A 25,995-nucleotide genomic window follows, 5' to 3' on the forward strand; every position below is an offset into this window, starting at 1 on the left:
TTCTTGTCTTAGACCTATATTATACCGTCTCAAACTTTCACATTACTGTAATTGCGTTCAATTATCTTGACAGTTTTGATTAAAACTGGTATGGTGCATTCCAGAGACGGATTATTCATTTTATCATGCGCTTTATGGTAATATTAGTCTAAAAAGAAGAAGAGAAAGAAAAAGAGGGGTCAATGCAGTTGACATTGTTGTTGGAACATTTTTAGACACGAAATTACTAAATTGAAAATAGATTTTTTTTCATGTAGAAGGTTTACTGACATTTTAAATGTAAGACACTGTTGGTACCAGGTTGCCAGAGGTTATTTTTAAGTGCGTGATTGCGCTCTCTGTCAAAATAAAATGATAATCTGATGATATCGAATGGGTTCATCATGTTGCCCACTGACATTTTGTTACTACCTAAATCCATGAGGAACCTCCTGTTACATAATAAGAACTTGTAGGCCAAACGTGTGTTGAACCTCGGGACGCTCTGTGGGCGCTATTAGCATGCAGTGTGCACTGGAAGCATAAATTTCATTTGAATTTCAAATTTAATAACGCAGGAGGTTTTTAATCATCCGCAGTTTTATTTGTTTGATATTAACATGCTTATTGACCGGGTCTGTTGACCAGCTTGGTCATTACAGGACAGGGAAAAGTTAATTAAAACGACCAGGGATTATTCATCACATCATCTGCCTAACCCATGTCGCTTCCTTTATTACACAGCGTGATAGATGGACTATCTGATTAATTCTTATGTTTCTAGGATTGGACAACAGCTTTTTGGATTAATTTACTCTGCTTTAACCCCAGGTGTAAGAAATGAAGGACTGGAAAAATTAAAACAGACAAAATTATTCATAAAGTGCTCTAGCTGTATTTGTATTAAAAACTCCAAACCTGATGCAGTAACATTGTACATGCAATTAATTAGGTATTTCTGTAGAATAGGCTACGCTTAATAATTCCTCTAACTTTAGTGTTGCCTACGTGTTGTTTAGTTACCAGTGCCTTTAGTTACCAATGCATTTAGAGACACTCCCAAAATGTACTTTCTGGATTTTATTGTACGGGTAATTTGTCTCTCTCTTTCTATTTGAAACAAGTTATTCTATTAGGCTAATGTTTTTACGCTTGTTCTCAGACGGGAATACCACGGCGGAAAGCATGCAATCAGTTAGGCTATATTAGTGGAAAAAACAGGTATCACGATGTAAATTTAGATAAAAATAAGAATATATTCAGCACTTTAGATCAGCAGGATAAAAAACACACATCTAGCCTACTGATGCTGAAGATAAGAAAGAAACGGTATTGATTTGCTTGCTGCTGAATCATTATTTTTTTCGTCAAACTAACCAAACATATAAGCTATCGAAAATGATGCAAGCGCGAACAATATTATGTAACAGCGTTTGAGGCGAATAAAACGTGACAATGTAATGATGTGAATAAAACCTACATACCGTGCTCCGCTCCGCAGTGCATTGATTGACCCTCGACGTTTCCTCTCAGCAGAGTAAAACACAGCATCTCCTGCTGCCGGTGTGGCTGTGGACCATGCGAGATAAATGTTACACTGGGAATTCAGTTCAATTACGAATAACTTAGGAAAGTCCCGCTGACCCCCGTTTTGCCACCCCATGCTCTCAAACTCCCAACAGGTATATGAAGACACAATTGTTTGTGTCCCAAATAATTGCACACGAAAGTATACCTTTCAGCTTAAAACAGGCAGCTGTGATGAAAACTGTTTTTTTGGGGGTTTTTTTGCTTCTTAGGGGGAATAGCCATGCTTAATAATGTTATGCGCATAGTGATTTTACGCATTTTGGAAAGCAAGGTATAGGCTAGAGGAGATATGTTTTCCTCTGGTGACAAATGACCAGTTAGTGGTCATACAGCAAGACTGATGTCAGAGGTCAGTGTGATAACTCCTAATCACGAAACATCATGCGGCTAAAGGAACAGAGGTGCGTGCAATATTTAATCCAGGTGCACTTCAAAACAGTCTGATTACCTCTATAGTCTAATTTCTTTTAAGGGGGGTACTATAAAAAATGCCAAAAAAAAAAAAAAAAAAAAAAAGACTATTGTTGCCTATTGCGTTCACAAACTCTGCTCAGAGAGGGTCGGTCTTAGTTCATATGGTGTGCACAGGTTGTTCTTATCGCACGGCTGTAACTGTAAGCCGCATTGAACAGATGTCCCCATTGAAGGCTTTCTTCTCCTACACACATGGGCTATATTACCATCATGAAATCAAACTCAAAACCTGTCCCTTTCGCCACCATAATGACCGAGTTATTCTGGGCCGCTGAGCACGAACAAAGTGTGTTCAATATTGCGTGCTTTAGAATCATTCTGCTTAGAGAACCTAGAGAAAAGAGTCAAGCCATAGATGCAGAACTATACTTTAATGTGGAGATTTACAAAGCAACTCGATAATCTGAAGGCCTTCCTATTAAAGACCTTTCTGGAGAAAACTGAGGGTAATCACTTGTGGCTTTCCACAGCAATTAGAAGACCGCTGTGGCTCGGGCAGCGTATTACTCTATTTTTTTCTACACTCAATCCTATCAGTAATTGTTTAAAGAAATGGACAAGAGAAATATATAGCATTTGATATCGTTAAGACACTGGCATTAAATTGTGATAATGAAGAAATAGCTGATCTGCTAGAAAATTCAATATCATATACTGTTATTGCCATTACACAAACATGACCATAACATCAGAGGACTTAAGGAAACAATGTACATTAATGCCCCACTTCTATTTTTTTTTTAGCTTCAATTCCCTGTTCTGATAGATAGATAGATAGATAGATAGATAGATAGATAGATAGATAGATGGGGGGGATTCCTGTTTTTGTTACTGGAAGCATCAAAATATTGGTGCCGTCTTAACAGGCACTGTGTAACTAGTGCATGGTTTATAGTTGAGAGTAGGAGAGCCGGGTGTGTGTTGGTTGTTGTTCTCTCTGTTCACCAGGAGGTTGGAAAGAGCAGATGTCCGTCTGCACAGTGAGCTGCCAAGTGGGTCCGGAGCAGGGCAGCCACAGACACAAGGGCCCAAATGGTGTGACAAAAGATGTGCAGGAAGCCCCTCTCCGCCTGGGTGAGCCACAGAGAGGGTCTCCCCTCTGCCAGCCTGCAGGGACACACACAACACCAGCCAGAGTGGGGGCAGTAAAGCCATGTGTTATAGGTTATGATGCATAATACACTAACACTCAAATTCACACAAACATGAATACACATGCATATGCAGGAATGCACACATACGTGCCCATCCCACCCCACAACCCCCCAGTGCACACCCACAGGCGTACGCACGCTTGCACGTGCATACGTGCTGTACACACTCATTCTCAGACAGACAAACACACACTCACACACACACACTAATGCCTTGTTTTTTTCACCATCATACAGCCAGCCAGTCAGCTATTTTCAGGGTCACTTTTATCTTTCAAATGAGCTGCTGTAGCTGACAATGATGTAAAATGTGGTGACACGAATATTAACAATGTAAATAGACCAGAGAAATTTGTAAATAAACACAGGCCATCATAAATCCCTATCTATCTATCTATCTATCTATCTATCTATCTATCTATCTATCTATAGCAGTTTGTTTGCCAGTTTTGTCTCAGTCACTTGTCTAACTTGGAGACCGTGCATCATTTTTTCTTGGCCATGAGGTCATGAAAAGTGGGCGAAGAGGCCCTGAAAGTGTTCCAAGCACAGGTGTGCAGCATGGCCTGCACTGAAGGGGTGCACTGGACCATAAACAATGATATAAATGTCTGGCAAATAAAATGGCTAGTTAACAATCTTTTGACTGCTCTAACCTCTGAGCTTTTGTCGGGTATCGATCAACCAGCTGTTCCCGGCTTTGTCTGGCAGGATGGGAGCCTCTGGTTTGGGGATGAATGGACAGAGCCGCCAAAAAACTTTCTTCCTCCTTTCAAGTTCTCTTTTGCTGAAATAAAAATCCAAACAGCACACAGTTATTCATAACCAGTAGGTCGCCAACATTTGAAATTGACTACATAGCTGGACACCATTTAAAATAATTTGGAGTTAATTATAACTAATAATTTTGCTGTTTATAATTCAGATGGAAATAAACAATGTCCCAGACACAAAATAAAGTAAAGATGTTTTTTTTCTTTTTTTCTACAATTTTGTAATTGACTTTCCAGCCTCTTCAAAAGCTTTACTTTAAAGTTGCTTAGTGTTGTAGTTAACAACCCATGGCAGTAATGTAGGCTACTTTGTTCACCACACAATTGGCACGTCGTTGGTTTACGTGGAAACCACTGCATACGGTAATTTGCACCAGCATAATTTGTCTCCATATATTAAGATAATTGCATGTTAAATAACGAACGTCCTCAGAAGTGCAGGCAGTGTCAGTGCGATGGGTGGTGTAAGACAAAGATGTCAGAGAAGGTGTGCTAATGATTGTTCTTAGCACCTGTCAGTCAGTGCATGCATGATACCAGCAGCTAAATTCTCTTGCCAGGCCCGTTGTCTACTTGTAAACTCCAGGTCACTTACTGGCTGTCACCGCTGCACTCCTGCTACTGACAAAGATTGTCTATCTACAATCAAAATAGAACAGCTGAATAATTTATTTAGGCATGCGTGATTTGCTTTTGCATGTTGGATAGCTACTACAGGATATTGTTATGTTCAATATTTCTCAGACCACTTGTTTGTGTGGCTAGGGTGATAGATTACAACGTTTCAAACACAGGCTGTTTATGATAAACAGAGATAACAGTGTATTTTGCTGCCATTTGGCTTGACTACTGCATCTGTAGGCCATGAGGTCTTCTTATTGACTTTCACCGAGCCCAACGTTGCACTTTGTCAGTGTGAGCGGCAGTCTAAGAGACAGGCGGGCGAGGCAGTCATACAAAGTGAAGTACTTAGGATTAGCCCTGGCTCTTCAAGTTTCAGTAATTATCCTCCTGGAGGCATTCTCGCTGTGTTGGATAATAATGGAAGTCCGGGTGTACGCCTGTCACCTCTCAAGTGTGGGTGGAGGAAGCCAACGAGAGGCGCAGGACAGAGAAATGTTTGCCTTTCTGTTATGTCATCCAAAGAGCACAAGAGTACGGGCAAACTTGTATTGTTCACTGAGAGGAGATGAATCTTCAAACTAACACTGACTTTACTGAGCTTAACATGTGACACACAACTTTGGATCTTTTCAAATTAAGATATGATAATGAACCATGTTCTCCACAGGTGATAATGTGTTTTCAGATCAAGTGTAAATACCACATGTCAGGAATGTGTTTTTGATTAACAAATCTGTCTAAAACTTGTAGCTGGATCACTTGTCCAGAGTGAGTATCATCTGGCTGGCAATGATTCAATTTGCAAGTTAAACAAATATGTGATCCTGTTCTCTTGTCAGATATTCACAAAGAAAGAATAAATTATTTTTTGCCAATCCTGACATGTTGTCTCACTTTATCCATCACATAATCCGTAAAGTTTTATTCAAGTGCATGTTGGGATAATAGAAAGGTCCTCCTATCTAGCAGAGAAAACACAATGCTTTAATTAAGAGTCAGTGCGATTTCCCAGAGGGGAGATTGTCTTCTTCCATTAAGTTAGTTTATCATACAATAAAGAGGTTGCCTTGTCCTTCCCTACCCAGACAATTGGTTTTAATCAGCCAGCAGGCCTTTCATGGCTGATAATTTATGCTAAATTGACAAGGGTGGAGGATATCACAGAAAATCATTATGACAGGGCTCAGGTCACTGGCTGTCACCAGCTTTTTTTATCCTCTCCATTGAGCTCATGTACAACAACAAATTCCAAAATGACAAATAAACTTGAAGGAAGAATTAACTTCAGTGTTTGAGATTGCTCATTTCAGTCTCAACACCTCTATATTATTATTTGGAATAGAATATATATTTTATATAGCACATGAAAGGCTTGGACGCATTCAGAGATGCAATCACAAATGAGAACCAATGAGACAAGGATAGCCTTCAATTGGTAGAAATCATATGTTGATTATTTACAGAGACAAAATACAACCATAGACTTCGGGTTACAATGGGAAAGATGTCTGTACCCAGCTCCTGAGGCAGGAATTAGCTAAACTGATGTACTAAAACAATCAACAGGTTTCCCTGGCTGTTACTCTTCTGAGCATAATGCATTAATGTCATGTAAAAGTATGTTTCTGGAACGACAAAATAATTAGTGTGTCAAAAGGAAAACCACAACCCATATCACTGGATTATTCTGATGATTGCACAATGGAGCCCAAACTGTCTGTTTTGACTTTGGCATTTAAATGCAGACTGTGCAAGTGTGAAAGTACAAATTGTGATTTGAAGTAAAGGGGTGGGGGTGGGGTGAAGAGAGGGAGACATGGATGAGCATGAGGAGGAAGCTGGGACACACTTCTCGCCTTGCAATTTAATCACTGTATACCCAGGGAAGTATTGACAGTTGTCCTGTGGAAGCTATTAAAGTTGCTGTCCAAGGTTAAATGAAATTGCAGTTTATCAAGGCAGCATTGAGAAAATAAGGGAATCTGTTCATGGCTGTTGATTAATGTGGAGCGTGATCAACACAAGGGGTTCATTAAGCTATACATCACCAGGGTAATTTAACATGTCATCACGCCTGCTGTCGCTCCCCTCACACTTTTGTGTACGCCTATGTGTATGTGCATGTGTGTGTGTGTGTATTTGTGTGTATGTGTTTGATTGTGTATGAAATCAAGTGCTCCCACCTCACATGTGGCTTGGTTGTGCTTCTTCATGCCTTCTGCCTTTGTGTTTGCATGATCTAACATCTAACCCCCGGTTATCACTTTAAGCTATACAGCTTCTGCCCAGAGATTAACATCAAATGAATCACTAATGCTGTATAATGGCACAACATAATGACATAAAATAGCATAATGTGTTTTAATTCTCTCAGCTCTCAGCCTGTAGGCCAACTTGTCCAAAGATATCAGTGACTTTGCAGCGCAATACACGTTAATATCAAGATTAATGTCGTACTATACTCAGAACAATATGAGCATTGTGGAGACGCAACTTCCCAGAATCAATTAATTCCAAGAAGTTTGTGATATAAACTGCGGTCGAATCAGACCATAACAAGGCCCTGTTCTTGATCCTGTTCATCATCTCTCCTTATCCTTTTATCAGTGCACGGTTCATCTCATCAGAGTGCTGCTTTGATCACTTGTAGTTGCTCTGCAGCTGACGAGCATACATAGAGGTATGCTAATCAGGCCTGGGACCTGGTGCTGTAGGGTTTTTTTTTTTTTCCTGGTGGATTTGTTTACTGGTGGATAATTGATGGTGCTTGAGGGACAGGCGTGAGTCGGACATGAATCACGGGCGACATGGCTCGTGATAAGGAGCTGAAAGTCGCCTGTAATTAAGCCGGGCACTAGAGACCAATTGTTTGTAGAATGATTTGGTCGGGGCTAATTGACACTAATTGTTTAATCAGATTTTCTTCCCCTCCATACCACAAGCAAGTCTGGTCCACCGGTGCATTCATCCACAACATTTCATTGAAAGAAGCCTGCACTCTTGATATGAGATGCTCGAGTGGGGTGGCGATGGTTAGGGAACCCAGGAAGCTCTACAAGTTGTTTTTATATCTTTTTATATCTCCTCAAACACTATACTTATTATATTATGACTGCTTAAAAAAGAGTAAGGTTGCACATCCACAATTGGGGAAAAAATGACTGGATAACATGTTTCGTGGTGTGTGACATAGTAAATATGTGAAATGTGAGAATTGCATCTGTGCATTTTTGCCCAATTTTGGATGAGCTACTTCGATTTTTTTTTAGTAATCGTATCTTATCTGAGGTTTTTGGCTCAGCACTCCTAAGACTTCCATTGTTGAAGCACACTTCTTTCCCTCGCACAGTACTATACAACTATTGTAGCTTCATCATTATTGATATCAACTATTTATTTGTGGGTCAGGATTGAGGATATATAAGTTACTCTTTACAGTTATTACACGTTATGGATGGTGATATATCCAAAGCCCCACTGGCATCCTCTCAATCATCTCCTCTCTAATATTTTGTGGGTTAACTGTACCTGTAGAAGTGCGGTGCAACATTCTCTGGATAATTTTGGACATGAAGTATTTGACGCTTTTGCATGCAGAAGAGTTGATTGATCTTTGCGTGTGTTGTAACCAGGTACTGTTCTGTGACAGCGGTGGTGGTGATGAGCTGTTGAACAGAGCAGATTTATGACATTTGGAGAGGGCTCATAAATTAACACAGTAATACCCATGATCCTCCCCTACAGGAACCGTCCCGTCGAGTGTGCTATTCCACAACAGCTGGTTTTATATTCTGTTGCAGCACACAGTCTAAATTACAATGCAGAACATAGCACTGGGAAGCTATTTTGGTAGAATGGCAGATAATTGTTTTTTAATACCTGTAATACTTTATGATTAGTGGGTCAGCATCAAAGCCACAAACATTTTTATGGCTCATTTACCAAAACTGTTACAGTGGGATAACTTATATCTTTGCTCAAACAGTACTTGTCTACAGTACTTAGATCCAGTTCTCGATAGTACAGTTTATAACTTGAAAAAGATTGCTTATCTAGCGTGAATATGGGAATTTAGGGAGGTGATTTTTTTAAATTCATGATCATAACGTTGATTATTATGAAACAAAATTGGATTCATAATTGGATGTTATATTTTGACATAGATTGCCTCACAGCTAGAATCTGAAACTATGGTAACTCTAATGATGCCAATAGCTTTTGGTGTGAATTGATAAGACAAATTCAAATTGATCTCCCCTCTAACCACTCGCCCATTTTACATGATACCTTACTGTCAACATTCCAAATGGACTTGAACTTATGTCTGAATATTGTAATGAAGCAGAGTAATGTGTAATTTTTGAGTCAACACACAATAAAGGATATAAGATAAGGAACAAATAATTATACTGGCAAAACACATTAAAGCAGTGTTTCATCGTCAACATTCAGCCCAGCAAAGACAAATATTGTCAAGTTGAGGCTACAGCACACGTGAAGTGCTGTGTTAGTAAGATTAAATGATGAAGCAGAGCAGATAATTAGAGACAAGGGAGACAAGACTTCCTTCTCTATCTGATTAAATCCACCAAGTCTGAATAACGAGCTGGTGATGGGTGGAGCTGAACACATGAACATTAGATCTAACATCATTACATTTAATGGCAATTAAACTTGTAGCTTTTTTAATTAACACAAACTATGATGGGAAATTAATGATTATTAGAGGGGAGCCAGCAGAGGGGAACATTGGATGTCCCTCTCACCTTATGCAAAACACACTGAGCATGTGCAAAAAAAAATAATGTGCAGGGAAAACAGTGTGACATAGCAGCCCTCCTCTGTCCTGAAAGTTATGGACATGCATGCAACTATGCATAAGGCCGGTCATGACATTAAGCTTTATCCACCTCTCTTGCTAACATAGAAAACTTCTTGGTGTGTGAATGTACATACTGTGCTCTGTTGAGGAAAACAGCTTCTGTCTCTATATGATCAGATGATCTATTAGAGGGAGTTGAGTTTTAGACACTACATTAAATGTAATAGTCATATGAATCCTGCTCATTTAGGTGCAATGAAGTTACATATAATTGTCATTTTCATTTTATCAAACTGAACCCGAGCTGGAAACATTCTAAATTGACCGTCTCAATTGGAGCCTGTTTTAGCACAGTATTGTGCATTATTCACATTCTAATTAACATTTATCTTGTCTGTGTCGCTTTTCAATAAAGTTTTCTGATTTATTGTGGAAGGCTGCCTTTACTTTGTGCTAATAATTGGATGCTATTGAAAGGATGAGTTTCATTGATTTTGTGGATGACTGGGAGCATTACTGGCCCAGACCATAGATTGTCAGCAAGGTCTGAGTTGAGCTGGGATCGATGCCGGTGAATCTTCCCCTCTGGTTTTTATTTACTTCTGTCTCCATTGATTGAAACATGCAATAGTTCAGGGGCTATTATCACACTGACGCTAAGTTTCTCTGTCTCCCATTGAAATAGCTCCCTCTGTTCTTCAGCAATATCTCACTCCAGCAAGTGCTCCCATCTTTCCCTTTCTAACTAATGAGTTAAGAGTATTGCTATGACCTGTAAACATCAATCACAGAGAAAGAGGGAGACAGTGACTAACTGCACCAGCAGGAGAGGAAAGAAATGAAATGAAAGTGTACAATAAAAGAAACATACTAGCTTGACGTTTGCTAGAGAAACTGCATCTCAGAAACAAATAATTCCAGTAATGAATTTAGATAATCAGCAAATGATTGCTAGATTCTGGATTGATGGTAAATTATATTGTAAAACAATTGAAAAAAACAAAACCTGAATTGTCTTATCAATTTGTGTGGAAGGATGACTAATAACACCCTTAGACTTTGGGTGTATTAAAAAGGAGACAAAGAAATTGAAACTTTTTTGTTCTCTCATTGTGAATTCAGCAGTGTGTGCTTAATCCAATTTAGTGCTCTCCAAGTCTGAAAAAAGCCATGAATTTCCATTCAACTGTTAAAATTGAACTTCTTTCAAACAGATAACTTGCACAATCTACCTTGTAGTGGCTGCCTTGCTGGATTGTTTTCACAATACAACATATAGATAGTCCCGTGTCTATGGCCGATCCTGCGTTTACATATCTTATTCCCTGACAAGACAGCAGAAAGGTCAGTATCCTATCCAACTGGGACTCTCATGATTGAATGTAATCAGTATGTACTTGTTATTCTGAGTGCCAGGCCTTTCTTTTATTTGCTGGCCCAGAAGTTAATTTCCCTGGTGACCTTTGTGTAATAAAACAGTATTATCTGTTTCTGGAGCCACAACAAGGAAGCAAATTAGCTTTCTCAGCAGTGTTTTGTCACTGAGGAGATCAGTTATAAGTTTATTTACTTTAATTAGATTAAGGGTGCAGTAAAGGCATGTGTCTGTGTGGGCATCATCCCCTGTCTCCTTGCATTATCTGATTGTCCCAGCCAGTGAATTGGACAATGGTTAAGCATTTTAATGATTATTCGCTCTGTCTCCATGCAGCCAAGGGAGACACTTACATCTAAGATTGGATGAGTTTTTGTGAAATTTCAATAAATGCACTTTTTAACTATTGATTTGCTTGGAAAAGATGGCACATGATCAGTGATAGATTTTTTTTTCTTAAGTTAAACTGAGCATATTGCAAAGGCTTAGCGTTTGACATGTTGTGATCTCACAGGCATTTAGAAGGAAATAATCAAGCTGTTGATTTCTCACACTTCTGCACGAACATATGTCACCTGATACTGTGGAATTCCTCTAATCCTTCCCCTACTTTTGGGTGTGACGCTTTTCCTTTTAAACTGGATCCCTTTTCCTTAAGTACACTCAAACAAGTTCTGGTAAACACCTTACATTTCCTTATAAAATATAGAATATATAGTACACTACTACTACTGCCTCTGCTACTACTAGTACTACTACTAATAATAATAATATTAACAATAATAATAGTGGCTTTTCTGGATATATTTTTTCCTTTTCTTCCATTTTAAATGTGCAAACAAAATAAATGTAATCAATGGCACAAAAAAGTATTTTAATGTTAACCTTCTTAACTCTTTTCTCCAAAAAAGTTTATAATAGACAATCCTCAAATTTCCTTACCAACAAGGCTTATACTGCGGAGACAAATTTGCCATTGGCTCTTTCAAATATATAGCTAGCTGCTGCAAGTGGTTTAGACTAAAGGTGAATGTGAGAGGAGAGACTGTGAGCTGTGGAGGCCGAAGTGAATGCAATGCTTAACTGACCCGAGGAATCTCTTTTATTATGGGCTCTTTGTGCCTCTCCCTCCGCTGCTCTGTCAGGCCATTCAGACCCAGTGGCAGCCACCTACATTATATCCTGGATAGGCAGGACATTCATGCCTTTTTAACCCATTGTCCTTCCCCCTGGGGTGAGGGCCCAGAGCGGGATGTGAGAACCCCAGGCCGGGTATTGTGTCCCTCTGCGCTCTTCACACACCCGGCGGGGGACTTCCTTTCTGGTGTCACCGAAACCTGTGTGGTGTAATCCGCAGCTCCCTGCTGAGCAGGATGGGAAGGTTATTAAAAGTGCCTCTAATGTCTCGTTAATAAATCGCTTCCATTTTCCGCTTCATTTCTAAGTAATCGTGTTGGGAGTGTGGATAGGAAGGAATGTGTACCCGTTCCCGTGTTTTGAGTATCAAAGCAGCATAAAAATTAGCATTTCTTTTTCTTTTGTCAACTACACATATCACAGAGGCACGAGTACAGATCCATTAGAGATGTGACCCTCTCATTACAGATCTAGTATCTGGACTGTTCCGCTACATGAATGTCAGAAAGATGTGACGGGGTCAACCTACAGGGTGTTGATGCCGCTCTGATTGCCGGAGGAGAGATTTTTAAACGTACTGAGTCCAGACTAGGGGTTTGGGTTAATGGTGTCTCATACGGTGACCCGGCGGATGCTGCGTTTAGGTCTCCTCTGGGGCCAGCGCTATAGCTGCAGAGGTCACTTCAGTTAGAGTGCTGCGGTGTTAAGAGGTTAGAGAGCAGAGGTCCCCACAGCGTGGTATCACAAGCACTCTCCATGATGCGTTAAGGATGGTGATGCCTCTGATTGCCACAGTGGGACCTGGAGGTGAGGTTAGAGATGGCTCAGGACTGCTGGGGTAATCCCATTAACTGTGACTCCTCTGGCCCGCTCTCCCAGTGTGTGTGTGTGTGTGTGTGTGTGTGTGTGCGTGCCTTTGTGTGTGTGTGTGTGTGTGTGGGAGCGAGAGAGCGAGCAAGAGAGTGAGAGTGTGTGTATGTGTGTGTGTTTAGGTTGACCCTAAAGACATTAGCCTGCCCTGTAGGTCAAAGGTCAGAAGAAATTAAAACACATGTGAATCATTCATCAAATATGAGCGTCTCTCTCTTTCACAATGACCGGTTAGTGTGAGTAATTACCTGTCGCAACTTGTGAACCATCAAGCCCCAAGTTTGTCAGCGATGAGTACACTCACTCATCTCTTCCTCTGGAACCACTGCTAGTAATTTAATAACTTACTTTGAATCTGGTCTCTTTTTAAGCAATCTTTCTATTTATAGATTTTCCACAAAGTTTTTTGCTGCAAATAAGTACGTAATTGTTCATGACGACCTCCCAGATGTCATGTATTGTGTATATTTTTCTGAGAGTAAGCTGTTAAGTATTAGTAACTTTCAAAGAGCTTGTTGTTTGACACTTGTAGGTAAGAATGGCTCAATCAATATGCAGGAAGATGACAGATCCTCTTAACAAAATCAGATTTGACAGTTTCATGTGCCGGTGCAGAGCTCAGTCATTAGTTAAGGTACAAATAATCGCTGAGAATAAATTGCAACATGCTCAACATGGTTGTAAGGACAATGCTTGTCTTCGGCTGATTGGTATCAATTATCATGTGTCTTTCATTTCGGTGTGCAACAATTAGCTTAGGTTCTGTCTCCAGTTACACAAAATATGTATTGACATCCTTGACAGCTGCTAAGATGTCAGCATTGAGCTGATTTTAACAGCAGTGTTAAACGCTAAAAGATGGTGGCTATTATGTGGTATATGCTACTTAGCTATCTGCATTGCTCCCAGGCAGTCAGTCAATGCAGGACTACATCTGTGGAAATATAAGTGGGGCAGTTATGGCAAACAAAAAGCTATCAGTGATTCTGAATAGAGAAAAAATACTAAAGGGGTCAAACGTCAATGGCAGGGACTAGGAGAGCGGCTGGTATTGTCAATAATGGCTTCTCTGTTTGAGGGTGGGAGATTCTGCGTAAAAAGCTTTTGGTGGGCGGGATGTGGTGGGCCAAAGTCATTCATGCAAGAATACTATATCATGTACATAGAGATATGGCAAAGCAAACACATGATTAAGATCATGCATGTATCCCCTTCCTCTCCTGTGTGAAATTAGGTGATGCAAAAGGGAAAAGTGAGATTAGTCTGTCACAATCTGTCGATCTATATATATTTTTTGGAACCTGGTGATTTTGAGATTTCAAAATATCTACCATCATAGTCAAGTAATCTAAGAATGTCTTTTCACGTAACAATCAACGGATCCAAATCAGCTGAAGGGTTACCAAACCACTGTCCACAATCAGCCCTTCTCAAGCCTTCTCAGTAATAGTAGCTGGTTGTTTTCTTGTGTCCATCTCCTGAATCCCTCCAGGATTTTGTGGTTTTCTGTTTTTTCAGTCGTAGCAGTTCTTTAAGTAGTAAAAATGGGAAGACCGGTGAAATTTGCAGTCAGTTAAATATTTGCAATGATCTACTGGTTGAAGAATGTTTTGATTAGACTGTTTATTCTGGCACTGTTTGTTAAAGATTAGTGGGTTTCTGTGGAACAAAAATATTTTTCTTTCTAAATGTATTGGTACATAAGGCGTACGCATTTATAAAAGGGTACATTTAATTATTTGACTGTAACTAATCCAGTTAAGACAGATATTCTGAGTTATTGGTGTTTGGAACAATATGGTCAGTGTGTGTATTGATCAGTCTGGGGTCTTGTCTTGTCTGTCAATAACAGTAGATGAATCTAATTATTGTTCCTCTCTGTCTACTCAGTTAACTGTCACCATGGGAACCCTTAGCTATGTCCAACAGACATACATATGGCCGCACGCATGCACGCACACACACACACACACACACACACACACACACAAATAGCCATCACAACATTAGGACAGTTTACTTAGACTCCCACCTCCCTCTTCAGCCTCCTACCATAAAGCCCAAACAGTGTTGCTAAACCATTAGCAGCTATATTGGCTTATGATAAGTTGTATCACTGTTGTGACACATGCATATATAGATTAGTCAACTGTCTAGAGTGGGACAGAATAATGAAGTGTACCATTTCTGAGTTCTGATGATAATTCTGGATCTCCTATGAGAAAGGACAGTGTTGTTTACGTCTTAATTCAAACACAGAGCATCCTTGGCAGAGAGTTCTATATGTAGTCAGTTCCATTATAGTTTCAGGCCTCTGTTAAAAAAAAAGGATCAACGCTGCCATCTGTTCGTCTACAATGCCATCCCAAACTGCCTTTTTTACTTCACATCACTACTCCACAGCAGATTAATTAACTATCAGGCTAGATCCCAGGTTTGTTCATTTCTGAGGTGCTGTGAGGTAAAACACAGCAGAGGACGACAGCCTACAGAGTCTATGCATCCGTTAAAAAGCAGGAATAGGCCAAAGTATTGGAGAACAGAAAGAAGAGTCTGTTAAAAGTACTTCTCCTTGTTTTGACTGATTATGTGTCTGTCTAACAGAGGAACCATGCAGACCATGGGATAGCGACACTCCAATTAATCAAGCAAGACTTTACCTCAATTTCCCATTATTTTTAATTTTGCTACATCAGGCACGTTTCAGCTCTAAGCCTTCATCAGATCATCAGAGCAAAGCAATGTATGTCTGTCTTGTATGACATTAAGTCCATAACACCTGTAATGTATGTGTATACTTGAGTTTATTTCTGTTGGCTGTTTCTGTACACAAGGCTGTTATGCAAAAGAGAAAAAACTCGTAAAAACTCTCCTTTTAACCAAAGGGTAAATTTAATTTTTTAAAATTTGTTTGATCATTTAAACTTTGCTCCTCTACATGGTTACAGCCCAGATGAGGATTAGGCTTAAGGATAACAGGAAACCCTCAGGTCCTCACACAGACAGAGAGTCCTTGACAGAAGAGAGCAGAGCAAAGAGCACAATGGGCAAAGTCCCACCCAAATACGGAGCGGCCTGCCCACTAACATGCCATCGAAAACACCACTGCCCCATTTTTTGAGCGATTGTTTATATTCCTCTGCCAATCTTTCTTCTCCGAATTCTCACTCACACACATACAAAAAAAAAAAAAAAAAGAAAACATGCTCTACACGTCATCCACAGACAAGTGCACGCACACACACAGTCACATACACGGTCTTGTGGCTTTGTTTGTTTAGTCTGTCACTTTCCACAGGCGTGTGCGACCGTTCAGGGACTCCCCTATCTCCACAGGTTTTTGAGGGAAAGTCATTCGAGTTAGAAATCTTCTTTGGCAAGTGCAACACTTCATCAAGGGTGAAGACTCCCTGGCTATCAGAGATGTATCAGTTGGTCTGATAAAGCCCTCACCCCGGTCCCCGCACAGCAACATCCCATCATAAATAAAAGCAGCAGAAAAGAGGCCTTTGTCACTGTTTATCTGGACTGCTTTTCTTCCTCGCCCTTGATTTCCTCTTCAGAAAATTGATGCACCCTTAAATTGAAGCGGAGGGCTTGACAGGTAATGGTTAGTGTGATAACTGCTCAGATTTCATCAGCCAGGGCTTTTTTTCTTTGTGTGCAATTGTTGGAACTTTCAGCTAGATTACCTGTCATCCAGTGCATCAGATAAAAATGCAGAGCTGAGGAGATACAGCCAATACTGGAGCAGATAGGAAGAAAAAGATCTGGATGGAGAATGTTGGATGTGAAAGGAACAGCAGGACACAAATTTACACTTATCTGATAGTGTGGCACAATAGAACATATTATTACCATCACAATCACATATGGTTTCCTCTTAGCATAGAGATATGTGTGTGTGTGTGATTTATATTATGTGATTTTAAATGGTGGACATGCTACATAATCATATGTTTAGCAGTTTACAGTAAATGGAGAATGAATCTGCTATAGAAAACAAATGCTTTCACTGTTTGAATTGGCCCTTATGGTTTGTCCAGCTACATTTCCTACATATACACTAGAAATACAACATTGTATGAACCAATAATGTTGTTTATTTAAAATCAGATGTTGAATTATAGGTGAAAACACTTTTGGTTTCATGGATTTTAAAACTTATTTTTATTTGTAAGATTTTTTTTATTAATAGGCCTATATATTTATTTATGGTTTGTCTAACCACATAAAAACATTTTCAAATATATCCGTGGCATATTTAAAATGGCAATTTCAATTTCAGATATCTTGTGCAGAGAGAAGCTTTTCTGTTGTATGAAACTGTATTGATTATTTGTCAGAGGGAGAAAACCTATCCAAGTCTCAAAAAAGTCAAATTTGGTCTTTTGCTCTATCAATGTTATGGTAACCAATAGAGCTGAAATCTTTGGCAGATGTGTGGTAGCAATTTTTCCTCAGCTATTATAGCATTATAAACACTTGGTTAGAGTTACATAAAACATGCATATTTTTGACTGGGAAATTTTCTGACGAGAGAAACAGCTGTGCTGGCCTTACAATGCATTAAGTATTTCATCCCTTTTAGATGGTTAAATTGTGCATGAAATGTTGCTGGCGCAGGGTTCTCCCGAGCTGGACTGATTAGGCAACATCTGTTACATTGGGAGAAATCCGTGTCGTTTCTAATTAGCTGTCAGGCTGTGGCTACGTTGTGCCTGATGGTGCCGAGGATCTGCCACAGGTTCCTCTCCTCGTCCTGTCACCTGCTTGTGTCCCCCCCTCCTCCTCCGGTTCCCCTTTCCTCCCCCGCTCCCCCTCACTCTCTCTCACATACACACTCATCAGCTGTAATTAGAGAGCAGGGTCCATACAAAGGAGCTAGCTGGGAGCCAGGCTCGAGCCCATCTGTGCAACCCCATCATCAGCGAGCTCACGACACCTCCAACACTGGGGGCCGCTCCCGAGCTAGGCCCCCACAAGCTGATCGTTTGAACACACAAACTTTCCTGCTAACACCGCTGCCTCCCTCCCTCCTCCCTCCCTTTATCCTTCTTTTCCACTTTGCTCTCTTTCATTCTGTACTGAAAGAAAATCTATCGCAACTGGGCTAATTCATCTTGCTTTAATAAGGCGCAGACATTGGTAAATATTAAATACACTACAGAGAGGAACAGACAACACTGTTACCAGGTATTGACAAAATGCAGCTTTAGAGGGATGGAATGAGCTGAAATCCATATGGACAAATTAACAAACACAGGAGCCTCAAACAGACATATACAACTGATGGCATTTTGACTCAAGTACTTTGTGCCTTGTTATTATAAAGTCATGTCTTTTAGTATCAAACCCCATTTAGTTAAATCTCTGATTGTTAATATTTGAAAGTATTGTATGACCAAACACATTAAGCACTAAAAACAAACAAACAAAAAACTGTAGCATTTGTTTATTTTTTAACATCTCATTGACCTTCTAGACAGTATCAGTTTCATTAAATCATCACCAACTGTGTACACAAGATGCCACTGCTATAGGCCAACTCTCATAGCAGTCATCACATTATCTGTCAGCTAATTAATTTGAGCAGTTAGTCAATAATTCTTGTTTGAGCCTTCCGAGGTAAAAAACATTGCCAACACGTATCTTCTGATTAGCTTGTCAATAACAACATTAAAGGATGATTCCAGTGTTTTTTTATGTGGCATTCAGATGAGTCTTTGGCCTGGTCTAAAAACCAGAGAAAACTAGAATATATGGTTTGGTTCACTTGTACACAAACATAAGCAAAACATTTGAGATGGCAAGAGAGAAATTTAGCCACTACTAATGCTGATGATTCTAGTCTTTTACTGATATCTGCATTGCTAGCAGAGAATAACGCAATGCACACAAGTATCATCTGGTTCTTGGACTTTTGTCAGGTCAAACTGGATATCACTTTTATGGATGACACCTTTGTTGTTCGTTTTGATTGTATATCAGAACATACCGTTAGACTCCTGCACTCTATGCATAGAAGAGAGGAAGCGGTAGCATTTTACATTTTGCCTCAAACCATGACACCTTGTCCATAAAGTCCTAAACCTATTCCACAGTCTTCAAAGCGCTAAAACACAGTAGAACTTCCTCTTTCCTCTCCTAAGCCTCTAAGTCTGGTTTTATCTCTTATCATGACATAGTCAGACAGTGTATACATCTGTCCCCTTTGGCAATCTCTGACAAGTTCAACTGGAGAGCCAGCGAGACAAGGGGAGGGACTGCTGGGCAAAGTCAGAAGATCCGCTTGAGTGACGCCTTAAGGCAGCAGATGAGACACAAAGATAATGCAGAGTGGTTATCACAGACAGCTAACCGCAGCTGAGAAACAAACGTCTTGACCGTGCAACCCTCAGGGCATGCCAGTAATCACAATCAAATGGTTGCAAGTGTTAATTCAAGAGCTGACAGGTATGACTTGTCATGTAGAGTATTAGTAACTTGTACTTCAGCTGTGCTCTTGAGCCAGGCACTTGGACACTTGACTTGTTTAGTTGTTTTCACACCTCTCCACTGACAATATACAGTCCAAGAACACAGTTCTTGGACAACAAGTTGAGAATGTACACAAGTTTCTGACTATGATTTGTTCATAAATATTTCCTCACTGAGTACTACATGTTTCCTAAAATATATTAATAATAGTAATAATATAGTCATATAGTTAGATAAACTAAATCCATCAGATATATTTTTCTTGGAGATAAATTTGACATTGTTTTCATGCAGTGAGTATAAACTGATCTTTGTACACACTGCTGGCTAAAGGTCTGTATTTCGAGCATTTTCCAGTCCCAAGTCCAAGATGGTTGTGATGAAACCACTGTCACACCCCCTGGAAGTACACATTTGATTGTTTCCAGCTGCTGAAAATATTTTCAAAACATTAAAATTTGCTAGACTGCATAAGAGCTAAAGGATATTCATTTTCAAGGAAAAAGACCATCATGAGATCTATAACATTTGCTGGCTATCACTTCTATAATTCCATTTCACATCATTTTATGTGAGAAATCTTTTATGCATTTGAAAACACATACATCCAAATGGAAAAAATCTAAACCTAGACCTGACCCTAAGACATCATGCAACATACTGGAGTCTTCCTCTAGGTAGAAGAAAGATGATGAAGGAAAAATTAGAGATAAAAAAAATTATGTCTTTGGAGTAGATAGAAGGTTGTCGCAATTCTGCTGCGAGCAAATCAAGGCAGAGAGGAAAAACAGTCTGTGACCAAGAATGACAGGCCTGAGAGAATGTCACAGCAATTGTGGGGCCATCACTGGCAAGAGATGATGGGTGATTGCTCTGCGTTCCACGGCAAGTCCATCCTGGAGGACATTGCGCACCCTTGCTCATCTGTGGCCAACCTTTGGCGCTGACATTTAAAGTGTTGATTTTGGAGCACTTATGCTAATTGTTGTAATTTTCCTGATGAAGCGCCATTCTGATACCTTGATGTGGCCAAGATAGTTTTACATTTTCTATGTGGTCCTCTTTGCCATTTGCACTGTGTAGTGTCAGCTCAGAGTGCTACTGAAAGCAGACAAAATTGCAAGCAAATTGCATCAGATTGCCAACATTGTGAAAAGGTAAATTGCTTGCAAATCTATTTAAACCACTGGCCTATTTTCATCAGCTATGGTACTTGGTATTCATGATTGCTTAATTGGCGACCTTTTCTATTGTGTAGTGCTTTATGGTGCGATGGAAAACGATCTTTACCAAACCAATTACCCTTTTTTTCTCTTCACTACTACATTAGAGCTGTGATTGCAACAGCTAGTCCTTTGTAAATGAACTTTCTGGTTTCAGTGGGTTTTTTTGCACTGACAGAGAATAAAGTGTCATTTGTTTGATATGATGTTGTTGAGCATGGGTCTTTGTAGAAAGGACTGTCAAAGAGATGGACTCTCTTATTTGTACCCTGTCTATGTGTGACAGTGATAAGCCTATAATAACCTTTTCCGTGTGAGAGACTTGTCAAAGACAGAAATATTTTGTCACATTGTCAATCACAAGTATTTACTTACTGCTTAGGATTCATACAAATTTGGATGTAGCCATTTGGATTTGAACATTTGTGGCTGTTTTAGGCATTATTGTAATTGGTTGTGGAGTTAGTTTTCTTAAACTGCTGTATGTCATGGGACGTAAATAGAATTGTACTTAACACTGCAAATGTTGAGATTCCACTCACAGTCTGCTGAATAATTAGTACCATCCCTTGACATGTTTTGGACATTTATCTGTGAATGCATCAATCTAAAACTCTTCAGAAGCAGTTGAGCTAACATGTCTTATGTTAAGCATGGCCTTATTAAACCCATGCCATGCCTAATAGTTTACAAAACACTGTGCAGAAGTCACAGCCGGGCTCAGGAGTTTGATCATTCTCCTGAATACTGTGACATTCATTTCACAGTTATTCTGTTTCAATCCACACAAAATTCCATCTTTATTCATTACGGTCTCAGATTCATGATGATGAGTAAGTGCTTCTCTCCCCAGACGGACTTGGTATTCCTGAATTGAATGTACTGAACTGCTGTCAGTCTGCTCACATCTCTTCCGCCAGTCAGGCCAATAGAATTAACCCTGGATTAACCCACCAGGCCTGAGAGCAAGGTAATGGCCTTGGCTAATGGCTGTGTGTGCCTAATGCCAGGTACCATTGACTCTCGCTGGCACTGTTAGTTCCATCTGAGGGGCAGTGTGACAGCATGGCCATCTCTGTACAGCTGGCGTCCATGTGCCACTGCCAGGCAGGATAATGCCCAGCCATGCCGTCCCTGCAGGATCATAAGGAGCACCGCTCTCTGCCCTTGTTCCCATCTTGAAAAACATGGGAAAGGAATCTTTGGGGGAACATGAATGATATTATAATTTTCTAGAAGTGACAGAATTAGAGTGAACACACCTTAAAAAGATCAGATTTTTTGTCCTATCCAACAAGATATCTTATATTTAGGTCAACGGTTAAAACTAGGCAGGATTTGAAGGTTTTATTTGGATAACGCTCTTCAAAATGGTTACACAGTGAAAACCTAAACAGTTCTCCTCTTATGTCTCAGATTGATGTCTGATTCTACCAAGGAATACAAATCCATCTCCCATGGACTAGTGCACTTACATGACTTTGAGATATTACAGCTAATCGTGGAAAAAAGAGAAAACTGGCACTTTTGAAGCCATGACAGGCTACATCCTAGTCCCGTCAGATTCTGCTCTGGCAGCGCTCTGCAAAGCGCATGTAGTATCTCTCGTAGATAAACAGCTCTCATCCTCAGTTCTTTTGTGCTCATGTCTATGCCTGAGGTGAGGGAGCACAATGCAGGCAGGGGGGGGATGAGAAAGACGAGTGAAATCAGTCTGAACAAGGAAGAGGTCTCCTCCTCTCCTGTAGATTAGCTTATTTTGACTGCGGTCAGGCTTTTACACAGACACAGGGGACGGGTGTAGTGTGTATATGTGTGGGTGTGAGTGAGGGGTGGGGTGGGGGGGTATATAACCTCGCCTGCTGCTTTACCAGACCCGAGCTCACTGAATGGGAATGTGGAGGTTGGGGAGGGGGCTGTAAATTTTCTCTGAGTCAGGGCAAAGCTGATTGATCTCTGAGTGTAAAATCGATAAGAAGACACTGTCATTTTTGTAAAGGATGAGTTGGGAAAGGGAAAATAAATTAAGACTCCCCAGATCGGGCTGGCTGTGCACACGGAAGCCTGGGCCTCATTAATTCAGCGCAGTCTGTATTTTGGTAATGTTGTGTCCACAGCTTCAATCTCACAGGTGCCTAGCCGTGGCAGGGTGTGCTGGCAACAGCAGGCCCTTTATTATGCTATGTATATTTCATTGCAGCCATGTAGAGAAATCAGACACTTGCCCTTGCACCCCCTCCGCGTCTTGATTCCTGATTAATCTATTTTATTATTTTCAGAAATGCATCACGCCAGGGGTTGATTAAATCAGAAATTGAAAGCCATTGTCTTTCTTGCATGTCCCTTATCAGAACTAATGTACCGACTGTGGTCATTTGTCTTGAGTTGTTATAAGAAATAAAGACTGGTGCACTTTTCTCTTCCGCAAGATATTGCAGGAAGATTAATTTACTACTTCTCATCTCTTACCTCCTCAGTTTACTGTCTGCTATGTCTCCTATGATATTTTTCATGCTTAGATATGCTGTTTTCACTTATTCATTCCTGTTTCACCTTGATCTTCTCATCTATTATATTACACTTCTTCCGAGCACTGAGAGAATATAGTCTTCATGGCCTTATTGGATTGATGGTTACAGAAACCATTGCATAATATCAACTTTCAGTAGGCCATTTTTCACCATGTGCCCACCTATGTTTCATTTGATCAGTACTCATGATGTGCTCCATGTTCACAGCTCCAGCTGGAGTGTGTGTGTCTTTGTTTATACCCTTGTGCTTTGTGTCATGTAGGACATCATCGTCTGGGGCTGTGTATGTATGAGCAAGCGTGTGTGTGTGTGTGTGTGTGTGTGTGTGTGTGTGTGTGTATCTACCCAGTGGCTTTTATCAGGTGCTCTCTAATGTGTCAGTTGTAGCTGAGGATCCACTCATCACGTTGCTGTCTCTGCTGTTCAACAGGGCCATTAAGGACACATCAGGCTATCAGGAGGCAGCTCTTGGGGACTGGCAGGCATTATATATACCCTGTGGCCTCACTTTGAATAATCTCCAGGTCAATGGGGCTGCTAGTAAAGCTGGGGGCTTTAGACCAAGTGCTGTGGGATAGGGATCTGACAGAACGGAGGCTTTAACACTCACACATCATGTGTGTGGGTCAACTTTGTCACTTTACAGACCGTGAGGAATTTTAAAGGTGTGACCCCACAGACAGATAGTACATAGTGTTTTGCTTCATATCTGTCTTGACCACACTTGCCAAGACCAAGACTAACTACACTAGATTTATCTGGATGTACATAAAACAAATCAAATCAGAAATGCCCAAGAGAGTTCAAGAGACATCTGTGTTTTGCAAACCAAAAGAGTAATTCTTTAAGCCATAGTGGCGCAAAGAGATAATTTGTATGTGAAATACTCATTTAATTCACATTCACTAAGCGGGTTATCAAATTAAATCAGGGCTCTGTTAGGCCTGCCACTCGGGCTTTTGGGCCCGGCTTCATGTGTAAAATTGGCCAACAAGAGATTTGGGGGAGCGCTTTGCACGCCCCTGTCACGTCATCTCTTGGCTCCCCTTAGGAGGCCCGTCCCGGGGTCAGCGCTCCTGGAGAGATGCCTCTATGGACTGCCACAGGGCGACAGGGCCACAACACCACCTCCAGCTGGGCGACTTATTACAGCCCCGGTCTTTCTCACCCCCTCCTCACCTGCCCCAGCCATTCACAACATCATCAAGCCATCACATATTCATGAAGCTGTGGGTTGGTGGAGTGTGTGTTTGGGAGGGTGGGGTAGGGGTGCGGATGGGTGGGTGGGTGGGGGGGTCGGGGGGTTACCAGTGACACTGCGGTGGTTGTGGCGATGGTGCGATGGCGGGGAGAGTGCAGTTGGGAGACTGTAGGGGGGTGAGTCTGCAGGTGGCTGTCACATCCGTAATTGCCTGATACTTCCCTCTGCAGCGTAAAATTGTTTTCATTATGTGTCATGCACACAGTGCCAGGCAAGGGCCCCTTGAGAGCATTCCCAAGAGCCAGAGGGAGGAGGCACTCCACTTAAACAGCCGCTTAGCTTCAAATAAGAAAGGAGAAAAGGAGAGGAGAGAGGAGGTGGAGGAGGAGGAGGACAGGAGAGAGGGAAGGGGTGTGGAAAAAACAGAGGAAGCTCATCATTAACTGTGTTCGAACAACAGCAGACAAGTGTGAGCTCATGCACAAAAACCAGGCAGAGCTTATCCTAAACATCTCAGTTACCAGGGGGGAGTTGTGTGGCTTCAACCGCACTGTGAGCTCCTGGAGGGCTTCCGTGGTCGGAGGGGGGAGAAAAACAAGTGAGCGGGAAAAGAAAAGGAGAAAAAGTTTCCACCTGACTGGAGTTCCCATGGTTTGCCATGCAGGAGGGTAAGCAGGTTTCAGCAATAAACTCAGGCATTGTCAGGCAATAATGCTCAGTCAGGTCCCTCCATTGGGATTCAAGGGTGTCTTTTTCTCTGCTCCCTGCGCTGCACTAATCACAGGCCTACTTTGTTTAATTGCGGCAAAAGGGAGAAAATGTGTTCAAGAAGTCATCCTAATCCCTCCCCTTTACCCCCTACTCCCTCTCACCCCCTCCAGCTCCGCTCCTCCATACTCTGCCCCTCTCTGCTGCTCCCCACCCCCTTTTCCTTTTTTAATGAATTGTGGAACTATACAGAGACAACAAACAACAGAATCGTGATAAATAAAGGCGAGTCTAGGCGGGGAGAGTGATAGGTAAGGGCCTGAGGTGTTGGCTGGTTATCTATGAAAAAACACTTCCGCTAGATTTAAGGGCATGCAACAAGTGCCATTACAGTGGTTTTTGGATGCTGTTGATGCATGGGAGGTGGGGGGAAGGAGGATCAGATGGAAAATAAATCCTCCATGCAGTTAGCTGCTGGTAGCCCGCTGGGCATGCAGCCTCAGAATAATCATCCCTGTAAAAGCACGTCAAAGCTCCCTCAATGGACACAAATTCGCTCCTTCTATTTTTCAATCGGAGATTTAGAAACTTAAGGTGCTGTGTATTATACTTGATGACTCCGAGGTCACAGGCACCAAGGGGGGCAAGGGAGGGGATTTATCAATCAGGACTCCTCGTCTTTCTAAAGCTGAATAAAAAGCGACCCATGAAGAGACAAACCAGTCCCCTTTTAACCAAAGGCTTTTCTTATTCATTAGATCCGGATTCTGGCTTCTCCCTTCACCTCCTTTTCTAGAGAACGGGGCATCTCAAGCATAGAAAACCACTCAGTGGAAGGAGACAAAATTCAAAAAGGATCTCTGAACTAAGGTTTAGGATAACGTCATAGGCAGTTTCCGCCAACATTTTTTTATCAATAGCATTATGTCACTTTAGAAATTAATTCTGTAAATGTTTATATTCCTAAATGTGTAAGAAAAATATTGTGACAGTAGATATTGGAGGATACATAGAAAAAAGATTGTTTTGAAGTAAATCCTAATTTAGAAAATAG

Source organism: Centroberyx gerrardi, chromosome 12 (assembly GCF_048128805.1).
Source record: "Centroberyx gerrardi isolate f3 chromosome 12, fCenGer3.hap1.cur.20231027, whole genome shotgun sequence".
In the NCBI taxonomy this organism is placed as follows: Eukaryota; Metazoa; Chordata; class Actinopteri; order Beryciformes; family Berycidae; genus Centroberyx; species Centroberyx gerrardi.